The sequence below is a fragment of the Schistocerca americana genome, chromosome 8 (assembly GCF_021461395.2).
Source record: "Schistocerca americana isolate TAMUIC-IGC-003095 chromosome 8, iqSchAmer2.1, whole genome shotgun sequence".
Taxonomy (NCBI): Eukaryota; Metazoa; Arthropoda; class Insecta; order Orthoptera; family Acrididae; genus Schistocerca; species Schistocerca americana.
In genome coordinates, this window is record NC_060126.1 from 250,794,257 (window position 1) to 250,812,252 (window position 17,996).

General features: G+C 42.5%; 1 protein-coding gene across 1 annotated transcript in view; it reads right to left on the reverse strand.

The window, feature by feature from the left end:
- The window catches only part of LOC124545249 (scavenger receptor class B member 1), a 388,675-nt gene that overhangs the window by 72,529 nt on the left and 298,150 nt on the right, over positions 1 to 17,996 (reverse strand). The gene's annotated exons all lie outside the window — the stretch shown is intronic.

A 17,996-nucleotide genomic window follows, 5' to 3' on the forward strand; every position in this document is an offset into this window, starting at 1 on the left:
GAATGATCTTGAAATACACGTAGAAATAGCTGCATCACATTGATTCAGTGACAAACTACAACCCATTCATGAAGAAATACTTTAGAATGTATCTGTGTTTACAGCTTATTCCGCTAAAAACACGTTTTAAGCATGAAAAGCATATAATTCTGTTACTGTCTGTTGTTATTATCATAGACACTCTCACAGACAAATTTTTTTTATGGAGTCCAATGAGTCGCGCAGTCTTACACTTCACTCGACAAAAATGGTTCAAATGGCTCTGAACACTATGGGACATAACATCTGAGGTCATCAGTCCTCTAGAACTTAGAACCACTTAAACTTTACCAACCTAAGGACAACACACACATCCATGCCTGAGGCAGGATTCGAACCTGCGACCGTAGCGGTCGCGCGGTTCCAGACTGAAGCTAGGCCGCTCGGCCACTGCTCCCGGCCTTCACTCGACTTTCTAATACACTAGTATTTTTGTAAATGTAATTGCCTTTGCTTCAAAAATGAATGTGTCGAAGATTCTTTCCGTATTTGGCTCGGACTGAGCAACAATTGTGGAATCGATTTCTCCTGTGCCGGGAAAGAGTTTTATACCTTTTGACGATTTGTTATCATGACTGTGCGTTTTTGCCTTAAGCAACAGTTGTGATGGATTTGTTGGGTAGATACACGATGTTTTTCTGTAAAAGATCGGGTCTTCTGATGTTTATTAGCAGATTTTTGTTATTAATGGAAAACGATATTATTCAATAAGTGTCTACGTTATAACATTATCGTGAACAGACTGTCCTGTAATGTACCATTTCGTATCTGCCAGAGTCTTCAGGAAACTAAGTGTTCACAAATGTGGTGTAATTTGTTGTTTTGTCGATTTTTATGGCAACACGTACATTCCCTATTGCAAAAAACTATGTTACATATCAATATAAACGTTAGTATGCGCACTCATCCGATATCCTATTCAGAAGTTTCACTTGCCGGCCGCTTGGGACGCTGCTGTCACTGGGGTAACAAAAATGAGACCGAGAGACGCGACTGTTATGTTAGACTGTGGTAACATCTTTGCATCTCTGCTCAATAGTAGCTCTTTGGTTACATATCATAACGTTTTCTGTTGTAAACTCTTAGACCAACAATATCTCTGCAGTGTGCATAGCGTAATTTGTATGTACGTATACTGATAGTTCCAGTAAGATGGGTTACCCTGTAACTACGAGGAATGATCTCAAGATGCCGGAAACCAGTCATGAAATAATACACAGCGATCGACAGAGAATAAGGTAATTTTTTTTAAAAAAATATTTTACTGTATTCAGAGTCAATGTTTTTTGAAAGGCAGCGATTTTGTGTTTGCTTGTCAGGTTTACGTAAGACACCAATGCTTATATTCATACATACCGCATGAGAACTCTTACTGCGAAATTGGTTCACATACAAAGTTTGTGTGGTATTAGGATTTAATGATACTTTCCTTTGCGTTTCATGAAACTTTAATCGGAGCTGTAGCACATTAATGTGAGTAGTTTGCAGTCTCTGGAGTATCGCTTACACTCGCGGCGTCTTAGTCGAATATGTGACGGTTCTTGCTGCGCTCGATATTGTATCGTTGTGAAATACAAAAATATGGGTGCAATAATTGACCATCACAGGGCAGCAGAGAGTTCGAGGCTAAGAATCCGTTGAACCTGTTACGAAGGCTGCCGCTTTGCAGTATAACAACCCTTACATCTCGCATTTGGTTGTAGCGTCGTTAACGCTGTCAAAGACGTGCAGGGTGAGGGACGAGCGCGGTAGCTCAGTGGCTAGCGATAGAAAAACCGGACCGTTTAAAACTGATTCCGGTATTTAAATTCTGAATAACAGGTATTATTCGGTGTTTGACTTGGTTATAACAGGTATTCATTTTTGATAGTAGCCGTGAGGAAGACCGAAATATCATTAGCCATAATAACAGTGCTACAATTTTTAGTTTTTAAATAACTTTTTTTTTTTAAAAAGGAGTAATTTTTATTCGTAAACTTTGCATTGGTTTGAAGTATTTCGTTATTGTAATATGTGAAAAGCGATCAGTGGTCGAGCGGTTCTAGGCGCCTCAGTCTGAAACCGCGCGACCGCTGCGGTCGCAGGTTCGAATCCTGCCTCGGGCATGGATGTGTGTGATGTCCTTAGGTTAGTTAGGTTTAAGTAGTTCTAAGTTCTTGGGGACTGATGACCTCAGAAGTTGAGTCCCATAGTGCTCAGAGCCATTTGAGCCAAACGAACAACAAACACATGGTATAAGCACTGGTACAGCATTGCTGTCAAAATTTCCCTGTTGACGTAGATGGTTCGTTGGTTTAGGGGAGGAGACAAAACAGCGAGGTGATCGGTCCCATCGGATTAGGTAACTATGGGAAGGAAGTCGGCCGTGTCCTTTCAAAGGAACCACCCCGGCGTTTGTCTAAAGCGATTTAGGAAAATCACGGAAAGGCTAAATGAAGATGGTCGTGGGTTTGAACTGTTGTTCTCTCGAATGCGAGTCCAGTGTGCTGACCACTACACCACCCCGCTCGTTCCCTGTTATCGTATGTCGTGGCATAATGTAGGCAGTACGTGCAGTGTCCAAGACTTGCCCTCACTGGTCTGTACGGTAATTTCTCGCTATCGTCGTCGTAGTTCAGAGTGGCACCAACCTTAGTCTCGAAATATTTTTACGAAGTGACGTAGCAATGAAGTACAGTGCTTCATTTGCTTTAAAATTTTCAAGATTTGTCTGCCATTCTTTGAAACAATAAAAGAGGAAGGAAATTATGGTAACAGTAATAAATTAGGAACTTAGCAATTCACTCGTAGTATACAATAAAAATAGAAAGTAGCTCATCTGCTGTCTGTGTCTACATAATACGCCTTTATATACTTGTAGCCCTTGAAAACGGACAAATTAACACAAAAAATATTTTTCAGTCGCAGTTTGTACCCCTTAATACTGACTATTCGTAATGCCCAAATAGTGGTGTTATTCTCGTTTACATGATTTCTGAGCAGAGTATCAAAAAATAAGAATCAATAGGAGGATACGGTGTTTTTTTGTAGTATTCAAGCACTTATCATTTTTAGAGAAAAGTAGCGAATGGTGGAAGGACTATTCTGTTTTATTAGCCTATTTAATATTCTCATTCTATATGCTTGAAACTGAGTCAAAACTTCTCGATCTTTATTCGATTTTTACGTTTATTACAGAAAATAATAGGAAAAAACCGAAACCTGTTATTTTGAGCGATTTTAACTCTGGTTAAGGTGGTGTGAAAAAAGAAAGATATAACGGGAAAGTAGTCGTTTCAGTGATAGCCGCCATCCCTAACTCTGATACGTGCGGAGCTGTTTAACGTCGATGCAGCGACAGTAAAGGGTCAGGTCAGCCGGCAGAAATAAGAGAGACCACCGTGAGCAGTCTCCTCGCGCCTCTTAACACGGGTCATTATTACATCCAGCACTGGAACGGCAAGCTACTTCGACAAAAATGACGCCTCCTGGCCGGGGATTTACCTCTCACCCTCGGCGGCTGGAATTGTGGGTTCCGACACAGCGGCCTCGACGTTGTATGAGTAATTGGCTTGAAAAAGTCACGTAATTAGCGAGAAACCGCAGTAGCAAGAATGCAGGATTATCCGTCTGTTGATTACCTGTAATTTAGTTTAAAGACAGAAAAGCAGGTGTCCTGCTTGATGGGCAACTATTGCTGCCATGAGTAAGAGGCTATTAAATGACAACTTGATAGAGGCAAGGGCGCGGTGCACCAGAGTTCACATGTCCAGGTTACTGCAACTTTATCAATGTTGATGTCCCGAAAGCCACTACTCGCGAATGGCGCGCAGGGGAAGCGACTTTACCATCTGATTTTCTGGTTGTGGTCATTTCGCGAGACATGTGTGAAGAAGTAAGCTGTCTCTGGCCCTTTTTCGAGAGTACGCTCTGGGAATTTCGGGAGTACATCTGTTCATGATGCTCTGATAGCATCTACCACTGAAGTTCGTTGAGCATTTCCGTCGAGCTCGTGCTTACGGAAAGATCCCGTGACAAATCAGGCCGCTCTTCGCTTACACTAGTCTATCTGTTCTATTAATGAAGTCTGTTAAAGGTCCCTGACTGATGAGCGACACTGAAGAATCGGTCTTAAAGAGTTTTTGTAGATGAATTATACAACCGTAACATTCATCAGTAGAGCAGTAATTTCTTCTCCTGGTCTTTGAGCTGAAACTGCTGCCGATCAGTAGGTGTCGTCAATGAAATAAAATGCCTCCCTTGTTCTCCTTCAAGTTTTGTTCTTGTTATGAAGCTTTTCTTCATTATTTCTTACTTGTACCAGTGAAATAACAGTACGACGATATTTTTCATGTTTTTCTCACGTACTGGACTAGAAATGTTGGATTAATGCCCAAGGATAAATCTCGTTTATACTCATAATTAAATTTGATAAAATAAGATAAATTTATGTAGTGAATGTTTATTGTGATTATTTTAATTTAGGCATTTCATATTCAGACATTGATTTTTGCGTAGTTTTTCTAATTAAGGCGGTTTTATGACATACCTAACAGCAGATGAAGTACTCCACATTTGAGAAATCAACCACTATCAGCTGTATATGAACATTAATTTACAGGAACACGACCAGTTTCGTGATATCAAATCACATCCACAAGTGTTCATATGTAAGCAAAACATTAAACCTATAAAAATGTGGAGGAAGAGGACTCTACCTGCTCCAAAATAAAATGCTGTTGCCCACAGGAAGCAGGGCGTCACAGATTAAATTCACCAGTGGAAAAACTGACATTTTCCACTTAAGAACTTCTGGCTAGGTGTTAACATGTGCTATGATGATGTGTCACAGACACAAAGGTCCAGTGGAGGAAACATACTCAAAAAAATAAGCTCTCTGGCACAATGTCTCGTTTCACAGTCTTAGAAGAAATTCCACTGTTTGCAGTCCCGCTTGCAACAGTAAATGTGGCAGGTTATTCGTTCTCATTAGTCTCGAAGTTATGAACCTATACCTTCTCTGGCAATGTTAATGCTTACAATCAGAATGTAAATATCCTGGTTACCCATATTCTTTCTATCATTACTAAGCACTGTCTTCCTCTGGCAGATTTTATCTTCCATGAAGTCAAACCGATCTACTCTAATACACAAGGTGCAGTTAAAACCTGCGCTGAATGGCATCTCAAAACAAGGAACACATTATAACAAAACGTCCTCGTCTTTAGCGTTTCACAGAATAATATTTTTGGTCAAAATAAGCTTTTGGCAATATTTATATATTAGCCGAGCACTGTCAGCAAAGACACTGTGGAAGCTAATGAAGCGTTGAAATGACATCTGCTTCAGTGTGCTGAGGTGTGCACTTGCTACTATGATCGCTACTTATCCTGCTCAAGATCGAACTAACCCATTTGTGATCTTTTCAAGTTTTACAAAAATGATATATTTTATTCAGTCGAGTCAGTGAAAGCTCCAGCAATTTCGACTCCTGTTGCTCTCCGCCCGTCAGTGAATTTGTGCACCTCAGATCGAGAACGGACATCTCTTTATTCAAATCTTGCAACGTTAGCGCCAGCCGGTGGGGCCGAGCGGTTCTCGGCGCTACAGTCTGGAACCGTGCGACCGCTACGGTCGCAGGTTCGAATCCTGCCTCGGGCACGGATGTTCTTAGGTTAGTTAGGTTTTAGTTGTTCTAAGTTCTAGGGGACTGATGACCTCAGAAGTTAAGTCCAATAGTGCTCACAGGCATTTTTTTTTTTTTTTTGCAACGTTAGCACCGTATTTGATATCCCCCAGTTTCCCTTTTATCAATCGCAGAGACAGCCGCCGATTTCGTGGCAACATCTTTACCGGTTGACCGTGAAACCGAAGGTTCCTCTTCATAAATGTCCTTCCTGCGCGGTACGGTTTGAACCTATTGTTAAGACGTTCTCTCTCTACGTCTGCAGTTGTGTGCGTTAATTTTGTAGGTGTTTCCGTTTTCGTTTTTCGTAGTTTGTAGCAAAACTTGAGATTTGTGTGTTGCTACATTGCAATATGATAACAGTTTTGAGATTTCACAACGTTAGGTTTCCATCAGGCGTATATTTTGACATACGTTGCCGCTTAGATATCTATCAAATCAACAATTATTTGCGACACAGGAGCAGTATGACCGCTACCCGCCGCTGTAGCCGAAGTCGCAAACGCACGCCTGTGCATGGTTATGGACTCTGAGGTGAGCCTGTTCGAATCCCGATGATGGTGATTGCCGTTATTGGACTGGTAAGATGAGGAGAGGTTGTAGCATAACGTTCCTGATCTTGCGCCATTGTCCTGGATTAGATTCCAAACGTCTCCTCAGTGTCTTATGAAGCAAGGGCATGTGGCACTATTGGACGTGATCTGTCCGTCAGATTGGGGTGTTCAGCTCAGCAACTACGGTGGTGCTGTTCGAGAAGACGATACTCCCTTCACGCACTCGCTCGCCCGACATCATCATCATCATCATCATCATCATCATCATACATGAACATAACGCTACACTACACATGCATCCATTACACTCTACACACAGGAAAGGTGGGCAAGGTACTCTGAGGAAGGAGACACTTTCTGAACCTTCCTGGCAAATTAGAACTGCTTACCGGACCGAGACTCGAACTCTGAACCTTTGCCTTTCGCAAACAAGTGCTCTTCCAACAGCGCTACTGTGACCCGTCCTCACAGCTTTACTTCCGCCAGTACCTCGTCTCCTACCTTCCAAACTAGGTGGGAGATGAGGTACTGGCGGAAATAAAGCTATGAGGACAGGTTGTTGTGCTTGAGTAGATTAGTTGGTACCGGCACGGCAGCTCAGCGTATTCTTTCAGAGGGTTAGCTGCCCTCTGTAATAAAAAAAAACAAAAAAAACTGAATGAATAGATCTACAATGAACTTCAGCGGGTGTCAGGGGAGGTCCGCCTCGAACAAATGCAACAAACAATCACGAACCAAATGAGATTTAAGAAAAAAGAAATGTTGGCAGTGGACTTGCCCGCGAAAGTCAAAGGTGCCGAGTTCGAGTCTCGGTCCGACACACAGTTTTTATCTGCCAGGGAGTTTCATACAGCACAAGCTCCGCTGCAGAGAGAAACTTCATTCTGGAACAAACTTTCTGATAGGCGGTTGAACCTTCGCCGTGGGATATCCCAGGCAACAATGCCATACGACATTTGCACTTATATTTAGCCTGAGCGCCGCCACTGGATACAATGTAGATTAATACGATTTTCAAGTTGACACTATTCGCAGTTGGAAACTGCTTTTTTTTTTTTTTTTTTTTTTTTTACCCCGATGATGTTACGCATTGATGAATGGAGAACTTGAAAGAGGTGCACAGTAACTTTCTGTGGAGCGCAGTGGGAGGACTGGAAGTGGGGCAAAGGCAGGTCGTTATTCCAAGGCGGGGCAGTGTCCGTCCTTCCATGTTCTGTAGGCAGCTGCAGAATTCGCAGTAAGGCCGAACGTCCCACAGAATTGCGGTGGAGGTCGATCGCGTGTGTACGCTTAGGTGCGCGATGCGACAACACGATTTTGTACAGTAACTGTGCCTAGCTTTGCCAACCTGTACCCTGAATTTACATTCCAAGAAAGTTCTCAGACGGAAAACGTGCATTACGAGGCAAGTCATGTGTAGATTGCTAGAACACACACTGTGTTAAGGGATTTCGTTAAATTGAGATGCTACACAAGTTATCATGAAAGCGCCTCGTTGTGCTACTGCTTGTTATTTTTGTTAATTAATAATTTATTGTAACTTTAAATTTCTGTATCAATAGGCATTACCATAGAATGTATCACTAATGTAAGGAACTTATTAAGAGGAAAATAATAAAACTGCAAATCTGAATTAAGAAATTTACAAACTTTCAGCATACTGGAGTACCCCGAATCAGCGATTTCTGTTAATCAGTAAAACGGAAAACATGTCCAAAGTCAAAAATTTTACTTTTTATTCACTCGATGACTAGTTTCTGGCCGCGACCTATTTCCAAATCCTCTTAATATAGTCGAAAATTGCATTTCCTAAGATGTCAAAAATGTGCAACGAAGAGTTACAGCGCATTTAGGTAACAGAAGTTATCTGTATGCGCTGTAACGTTCGTTGCACATTTCTGACATCTTCGGAAATACCGTTTTTGACTACTTCAAGATGATTTGAAAATGACTTCTTTCGGGCCGAGACCCATCTAGTGAATAAAAAAAGTAAGATTTGCAGCTTTGGACTGGTTTTACCATTCTACTGGAGTACGAAATGTATATATAAAAATTATGAAACACAACAAAAATAATACTACAAAACGCAATAATGCCTAGGGAACGGGAAACATCTATCAATTGAGGCTCACCCCAAAATTCGATTTAAATGAATAGTAAGAACCATTGAAAATTTGAAGCATTTTATCTTAATCTTCTTCACATGGACAGCGTGTTCCTACTTTCCAGCTCACTGAATTACAATTAATAGAACATAATTAATCAAGCCTGAAATATATAGATACAGTACTTTCTACTTTTACACTTATTTCAGTCAACTACAGCCCCATAACACAAGAGTACCTTTCGTATCACAACGGGAAATATTAACAATTTTCCACCACAAAATGCTTCAGTTTGCATTTGAAACTGTTAGTTTATCCGCAACTGGCTTCACCTACTATGGAAGCCTTTTAAAAACATGTGTTTTTTGGACAGTTGCTGCGCATGTTGATATATGGAGCATAAAGCAGCAGAGAGAGAACTGTTCAGCATTTGGTGACGTGGATGTAAGTGGCACAACTTTGCATCATGGCAAATCATATCAGGAAACAAGAAGAGTATAATCTCCACGAAATTTTGAATGGATGTCGTATAATCCGTGTACGGAAGTAAAATAAGTAAACTACTTCTGTAGTATAGGAACATTGCGTTTAACAATGAAAATAAGTGGTGGCAAGATATCACTCAGGGTAGTACTAAGCGACGGAATGGATGAACTAGTCATGTATTCAACACAGCAAACAGATATCTGTGATGCTACCAGGACGTCCTAGGGAGTAAAATCAAAATTAAAGCTATCGGGAAACAACGGAAGTTCAGTTTAAAGTACAACTTTGACATCAGATTTTCAGACCGATGCATTAACGTCACATGACGTTTCAGCACATTAACTAGAAACTTCTACATATCACTGCAAGATGTCTGTGGTCGAAACGAACCAGAAATGACATCAAATTAACTATCGACTGAACTAATTAATACAATTTCTACGATTGAAATTTCGATCTTAGGTCATTTTCAGGTACTTAAATGTGCTGAAAACATCGCTTCGAAAAGAACTAATATCGAAGTTACAATCGTGGAGATTGTAATAAGTAGTTAAGTCAAAGCGAATTCGCTACTGTTTAAAAAATTCTACGAGACTGCGATCTCACAAGAAATACACTTGTGTGAACGGGAAATGGTTTACTCCTTGATGCTGCTGCAACTGATGTTGAGTTTTTCGTTTCTTAGTTTTATCTGTTTTACTCTCTGTTAAGTATCGAAAAAGGCTACCACTGTTGACAGCAATAGTGCAGTTAGTGTCCGGCAATATTTTCTTGTTGGATTCTGGGGACACCGTATCTGCCTGTGGTGCTACAGTGTATACACACATTCCGTGTTCATAGGCTGTCTGTAGTTATTTCAGATAGGTACCCAGTACATGTCGAATATCATCTACTTGTCATTGTTTAATAATCGAGCAAATGGACACACATTAGATGTTTGTAGTTACGATAACGTTCCAGAAATTAAACAGATCCAGATCCAGTTTCTTCAGTTTCAAAGAATGTTTTGAGCATTTCTGTTGGTTGTAACGCGTTGTTGGTAAGGGAGTAGGAAAAGTAACAGATGTACTTGCAGTTCCGTGTTTAATGACGGTAGATACCAAGTGAATGGATGGTTCGACCGGGGAACGACGCCGGCGGAAGGGTTCGAATCCTAGTCAAACCACGAGTATGAAAGATAACATATGCCTAGAAATTTGTAAAACTCTGAAGCTAGCAGTTACACTCGACACGTTTGCACAAGCTCCTGTATTGCAAGCAAGAAATTCGCCACCTTACGTAAAGCGCAGAGAGTTTTGGCCCGGATGCTGGCGGTGCTGAAAGCGACAACAGGAACGTTATCCGCAGAGATCCTGCACCGCCATCCAATTAGGACCAGTTCCTTTCTTGAGAGACTTTCTCTGCAGATACCTGCCCCAGTAACTTCCTCACTTGTACAAGAAATGCACAGGACACGGAGCAATCTCAATGTCGTTGATGAACGATCCCGGCTGAGAGAGTGTTTCAATCATGGCGCATCAGGCGATGAACTGTGCATAGCGTAGAACTCAAATTCATTCGCTTTTATATGTTCTGATGACAGTTTTCGGTTATTTTCCACGATACATACACTATGTGATCAAAAGTATCTTGACACCTTGCTGAAAATGACTTAAAAGTTCGTGGCGCCCTCCATCGGTAATGCTGCAATTCAGTACGGTGTTGGCCCACCCTTAGCTTTAATGACAGCTTCCACTCTAGCAGGCACACATTTCATCAGGTGCTTGGAGGTTTCTTGGGAAATGGCAGCCCATTCTTCACGGAGTGCTGCACTAAAGAGAGGTATCGATGTCGGTCGGTGAGGCCTGGCACGAAGTCGGTGTTCCAAAACATCCCAAAGGTGTTCTATAGGATTCAGGTCAGGTCTCCATGCAGGCTAGTCCATTACAGGGATTATATTGTTGAGTAACGACTCCGCCATAGGCCGTGCATTATGAACAGGTGCTCGATCGTGTTCAAAGATGCAATCGCCATCCCCGAATCGCTTTTCAACAGTGGGAAGTGTGGTATCGATAGTTAGGATGCCAGAACGTAGATGCGCTCTGATAGGTTGGCACTACGACACCGACGACAGCGCCCTCTAGCCGGCGCTGTGCAGCTCTACCAGCGCCGTTCCAGATTCAGCCCATTTGATTCCGAGTAGACGACCAAGCAACATTGTTTCCAGTTCATAGCTGGCGAGCCACTACAGATTTTGCCTTTGTAACTTCTAGCCGATGTTAGATGTGATTGATGTACAGCTTCGCACCTACGTGCTCCTCAGTGCAAAGTTATGTATTCGAATCCCTCCTATAGTAAAGGTGATTTGAATTGAAACGCAGTACCGAAGCATTTCACCTTTTCCTGCTCCTACTCGCTTCCTACATTCGGCCTACCCTTCAGTTTACAGGAGCAGAGCCACGCGCCGCCTTCCAGGCGGGATACAAAAAGAAGCAAGCAGGTGCTTAAAACATCAATATAAGCCTGTGCTGTGATAGTGCCACGCAAAACAACAAGGGGTGCAAGCCCCCTCCATGAAAAATACGAGCACACGATAACACCACCGCCTCTGAATCTTACTGTTGGCACTACACATCCTGGCAGATGACGTACACCGGGCGTTTGCCATAGCCACACCCTACCATCGGATCACTGCATTGTGTACCGTGGTTTTCACTCCACAAAACGTTTCTCCACCGTTCATTCGTCCAATGTTTACGCTCCTTACACCAAGCGAGGGGTCGTTTGGCATTTACGGGTATGATGTGTGGCTTATGAGCAGCCAAGTTTTCTCACCTCCCGCCTAACTGTCATAGTACTTGCACTGGATCCTGATGCAGTTTGGAATTCCTGTGTGATGGTCTGGATAGATGTCTGCCTATTACACATTACGACCCTCTTCAAGTGTCGGCGGTCTCTGTCAGTCAACAGACGAGATCGGCCTGTACGCTTTTGTGCTGTACGTGACCCAACACGTTTCCACTTCACTATCACATCGAAACAGTGGACCTAGGGATGTTTAGAAGTGTTGAAATCTCGTGTACAGACGTATGACACAAGTTATGCCTAATCACCTGCCTTGTTCGAAATCCGTGAGTTCCGCGGAGCGCTCCATTCTGCTCTCTCTCACGATGTCTAATGACTACTGAGGTCATCGATATCGAGTGCCTGTCAGTAGGTGGCAGCATAATGCACCTAATATGAAAAACTTATGTTTTTGGGGGTGTCCGGATACTTTTGGTCACATAGTGTAAATAAGCTGTGTCTAGATCACAAGTATTTGTTACCGACTACCAGTTTCAATCTGCGGTGCAGACCATCTTCGTCCTAGGTTGGAACATGCAAAAACGTAACAATAAAAAATTTACGTAGATGTGTCGTGACAAACACTTCGCTCAAAGGTGGTGCAAATAACAAAATATTATAAACTATCACATATCAAGCGTCGCAAATTGCACTTTGTCAACAGTCGTGTAAAACTAAAGTAAAATACAAAGACGTTGTGCGGAATGAAACTTCGTATAGTTAGGTAACGTGTGTAATACAACAAAATAGTGTAAGAGAGATTCTTCCATCATAAAATAAATTAAAATCATTAATAGAAATCAAATATTGCATTAAGGTGGACAGGATTCTTATTGAAAACAAATAAGAACTGAATAGTTTTGTTCTAAATCACAAAATAGAAGACCATAAACAATACTAGAAGGAACATGTGGAGCGGATGCAAAGAACAATACAAATACAATACAATACAATACAATACGGTCTATTTAAAAGATGGAACCGAGGACAGAACAAGATTATAGACCTAAGAGAAAGAAGAATAAGAATTCAAAGACCCATTAATGTAATACGGTTCAACACGTGTGATGCGTCATTCAGCAAAAGATGAAAGACAGAGAACAGATGTAACAAATAATTTCACAGTACATTGCGCGTCGTTCATTTTAGTTCTTGTTTATATACTTCTTAAAAGACATTATGAAATTAACGGACGTATTTCATTTGTATAGCTTGAATCCGCCATCTGTTTAACAAAGCTTTAAGACTTTACCTTCATTTTACTAAATAAAAAGGGGAGAACAAAGGAACATAGTTACAAAAATAAATTTAGCTTTTAGCAAACATTGTCTTGAAATTAACGATTGTGTTGAGTGATAATAGTTCGAGAAATAGAGAGTAGCCTATAGAGTGCGTCACCGCCAATAACAGGCTGAGTGACAAAGATACTGAACAACATGTGACATTACTTTAACGGGAGGCGGCGGTTCTTGAAGCTGCGGCGATACCCGACGCGAGCGCTAATGGAGTGTGGGTAACGGTAGTGAAAACGTGCTAATCAACGAGCTAGTCTCTTTCACCGACAATTGAGTACCGTTGTCGTGTTTATCTTCGCAGCTACCATAGGCGGAGGCAGCATCCTGGTGTAATGCGACGTGTCAAAGCCACAACAAGTAATACGGATTTGAAGAAATTTTTACCGGGTCAGAGGCGGATGCTGACGTATGTTTCTACCAGAGGGAGAGTCTCAGATTGCTTAGCATAGAAGCTGTACTGATTTTGTATGTTACGAAGAATAAATGCAGTGGAACTTTGCTAAGGGTACAAGGATTGTACCATTTATCATGACCACCACAAATAACTTTTTACCCCGAGGCAAAATAAAAAATGTGTCATGAAAATGTTGTATAACTACCGGAGGGATATTAACTAGGATGATTGGCTTTCTCCGTTCGCTACGAAAATATGGGCAACAACACGTCTGTTTTAAAAAGCGCCTTTTATTTTTTTATTATGTAGTCCACTTCCTCTCCTCAAGATCTGTTCAAAAGCGTGTTACAGCGTACCATTCAGTAAACATGACATTAGAAAGGTAGCATAAAACTGACTGACTCTCCAGTGCTATACCCAGTGCAGCACGAGGTGGTAACGTAGCTCGTCCCCTTGCTGCAGTTGACTGTAAAGACACGAAAACACAAGGAAAAGACTCACCACCTAGGCAGACAACCGTCTCCAATTGAAGATTTGTGTGAGTGCAATGTACAGACTCAACCGTATTCACGCAAACCTTCAAGTGAAGACAGCTGGTTGACCGATGATATAGCCCGCCATGGGACAGAGCCTTTCCTTGCAATCTGTAAGTAAGCTGTTTATGTTTTCTTATTGGTAACACCACGTAGCGCTCAATATGAAAATCACTGGCTGTGCTGTGTGCAGTCTGTGGCTAGTTTGCATTGTTGTCTGCCATTGTAGTGTTGGGCAGCTGGATGTTAACAGCGCGTAGCGTTGCGCAGTTGGAGGTGAGCCGCCAGCAGTGGTGGATGTGGGGAGAGAGATGGCGGAGTTTTGTAATTTGTCATGAACTGCTATATATATTATGACTAGTAAGGTAAATAAATTGTTTGTTCTCTATTTAAATCTTTCATTTGCTAACTATGCCTATCAGTAGTTAGTGCCTTCCGTAGTTTGAATCTTTTATTTAGCTGGCAGTAGTGGCGCTCGCTGTACTGCAGTAGTTCGAGTAATGAAGATTTTTGTGAGGTAAGTGATTTCTGAAAGGTATAGTTTAATGTTACTCAGGGCCATTCTTTTGCAGGGATTTTTGAAAGTCAGATTGCGTTGCGTTAAAAATATTGTATGTCAGTTTAAGCACAGTCTTGTATAAATTGTTCAAAGGGGACGTTTCAAATCCAACGAAGAGGGCATATGCTGTTTAGATGCTGTCGGGCGTTAATACTGACGTGAGGTTGGACATCGTCTTGTTGAAACAACGTAGTAGTTTCAGACTGCACCGCTTGCTGTGCCAGTAACTAAGCCAATACATCTCTATACACACCACGTAACTTGCTACATTCTAGAGTGGTGGAAACAAAATTTACATCTGCAGCTAAACAGATACTCCGAAAATCCCGTGCGGTGTGCGAGTTCCGCGGAGCGCCCTATTCTGCTCTCTCTCACGATTGTCTCTGATGAACACTCGTTGTTGAGCACAATGTACAAGGTTCTTTTGCTTAAGAAGTCTCCAAGCCAGTCACATATCTGAGAACTTATTCCATACACTCGTACCTTCGTTAACAGCCTGCAGTGGGACACCGTAAATATAGAAATATCGAATTTGCCTGTTGTCCTCCATTCACAGTTTCTAGGATGTCATGTGAGAAAAGAGGAAGCAGAATTTCGCACTAGCTGTGCTTTCTAAAACTGTGCTAATACACAGACCAAAGATTTTCTGTCTCATGGAAATATATTACATTTGTTCTGAGAATATCTTCAAGAATTCTGCAACAAACCAATGTTAAGGATATTAGTCTGTTCCATTAACTTTTTTATGTACAGGAATCACTTGAGTTTTTTTTTTCAGTCACTTGAGACTTATCTCGGAGCGACAGATTTGCGATAAATGCAAGCGAAATCGTGTTACTTTAACAACTGCAGTGCACATTTGATAAAGAATTGATGGTGAGACGGTCGTGGCGCCTGGATATTAGTCAGAGCAGAAGTGGCTATTGCATACTGGGAGTGGTATCAGCTTAAACTGTTGTTACACTGATGGCCATTAATGCTGCAACACCATGAAGTTGTTATTCACCTAATGTCACCTTGGCACACTTAAATATGCAAACGATCTACTTTAAAATGCAAGTCTATAGAGTAGGTAGGATCGTCGGTATTTGTGTTTTATGAATAAGGAAAGATCACGTAGCCAGTTTCTAATTAAGAAATCGCATTAGAAGGTTTTAAAAATAGTGTATTTATGTCGTGTAAGGAGGAAAAGCTTCTGTTCCGACGTCTGGTCAGGTTCGTCACTTATCGAGATTTCAGTTTATCGTTACGGGATATTTCTGCTCATGTTACTCGAGATAAAACGATTGTCAAGGAAACATGGTATTGATGCTTATAAATGGGTCGTACTCAGCGTGTTACAGAACCCTACGGCCCCACTCGAAAAACGCTCGAGAGGGCAGTTCTAGTTCAAATGGCTCTGAGTACTATGGGACTCAACTGCTGTGGTCATTAGTCCCCTAGAACTTAGAACTACTTAAACCTAACTAACCTAAGGACATCACACACACCCATGCCCGAGGCAGGATTTGAACCTGCGACCGTAGCAGCAGCGCGGCTCCGGACTGGAGCGCCTAGAACCGCGCGGCCACCGAGGCCGGCGGGCAGTTCTAGTGTTCGCTCAGCCGTGCAGGATCGAACAACGTCGTCACGTACCTTCAATCAGAGAACTGTTTCGACTGCAGCAAGACAAGAAACTAAATACAGCCCACAGCCTTGGTGATCATTGTTGCAGCTTCCCTTGCCACTGCAGCAGCCGAGAGAGAGAGAGAGAGAGAGAGAGAGAGAGAGAGAGAGAGAGAGAGAGAGAAAGGGGGGGTGTCGAACGACAACACTAGACAGAGGAGCGTCAACACGTCCTCGTTTCAGACGAATCTCGGTTCCGAGTAAACCAAGACGGTGAAGGTATCGTTGAGGCAGTGTGCCAAATTATATTCTTCATCTTCAAGTGGGCCCAGCGCCTGTGGTGATGGTCAGGGTGCACAAAACCACCACCTCCGGTTACTACAGCCCGTAATTGGCACAACAGCCACTTTCTTTGAGGTCTCCGTGATGTTATCTCGCGACGTGCTGATGCAAGACCTCATTTCTACTGGGCTGTCTTGACCTATCTCAGTAGAGGGCAGTCGACTGTTTCTGTGGCAAGCACGTTACTGAGAGCTCGCAGCCATTAATAATAATAATGGATGTCCGAGAGTGGAAAGTCACCACCCTCCAGCCACTGCGATCGATGACTGCTGACATATAGCTACAATCCCAGCTGTCTGACTCAACGCCCCGGCGGATTAGAGCCTGTGAGAATACGGGTGTATTTAATAAACTAGGGGTGAGCACAGCAATTCTACCACTGACAATAATTATAAGGATTGTTCAAATGAAAAGGTACGAAACGTTGTAACAACCAAACCGGCTGTAATTTGCATATGCCGCATTGGGATAACTTAGACATCTAGAGACGAAAATTTAATGTTTGGCGCAGTTCTGCATCAGCACCTGCCTCTAAAAAATTCAGAGCTGTGCCCTCAGCAGACAAGGCAACGCTCACCGTCTTTTTCGACTTCCGAGGCCCAATACTCATCGAATTCTTGGCGCACGGAAAAACCATTAACAGCGACGTGTAATGTGGGATACTCCGTAGTACATGCAAGTCAGTCACGAGGGTACATCATGTGCTGCTCACGGAGGGAATGATTCTGTGGTGTCACCGCCAGACACCACACTTGCTAGGTGGTAGCATTTAAATCGGCCGCGGTCCGTTAGTATACGTCGGACCCGCGTGTCGCCACTATCAGTGATTGGAGACCGAGCGCCGCCACACGGCAGGTATAGTCTAGAGAAACTCCCTAGCACTCGCCCCAGTTGTACAGCTGACTTTGTCAGCGATGGTTCACTGTCTACATACACTCACTTTTGCAGAGACGACAGTTTAGCATAGCCTTCAGCTACGTCATTTGCTACGACCTAGCAAGGCGCCATATTCAGTAATTAGAATGAATTCTGAACAGACAATATTGTGAATCATGTATCGTCAAGAGCGACGTTCATCATTAATGGATTGAAGTTAAGTATCAAACTAATTACATCCGCTTTCTGAATTCTAATTCCTAGTCATGTTCCAGACCTCACGTCAGTATAGTCCTTCCCTCCTCACGCCAGCCTGTGTGAGCTAAACCTCGTGCATTTCGGCCTACACTAGTAACACGGTGTTGGCTCTTCAGCCAACACAACAGATTCTGCTCTACGATAACGAGCGCCCACGCATCTCCAAGGCCACACAAAGTGCAATGGCCAAGATCAAGTGGGAGCAGCTTGAGCACTCACGCTAGAGCCAGGACATGTCGCCATCCGATTTCCATGTGTTTGGTCCACTAAAAAAACCATCACAAACGGAAGCACTTCGACGATGAACTGAAGGACACAGTGGAAGACTGGCTCCCGTCACAGCCGCAGGGATTCTGGGAACAGAGAATCCTTCAGCTCAGGCCTCTGGTGATCACTTGAATAAATACTTCCATTATACCCACAGTGTTGTTTCGTACCTTTTCTTTTAAACACCACTGATGT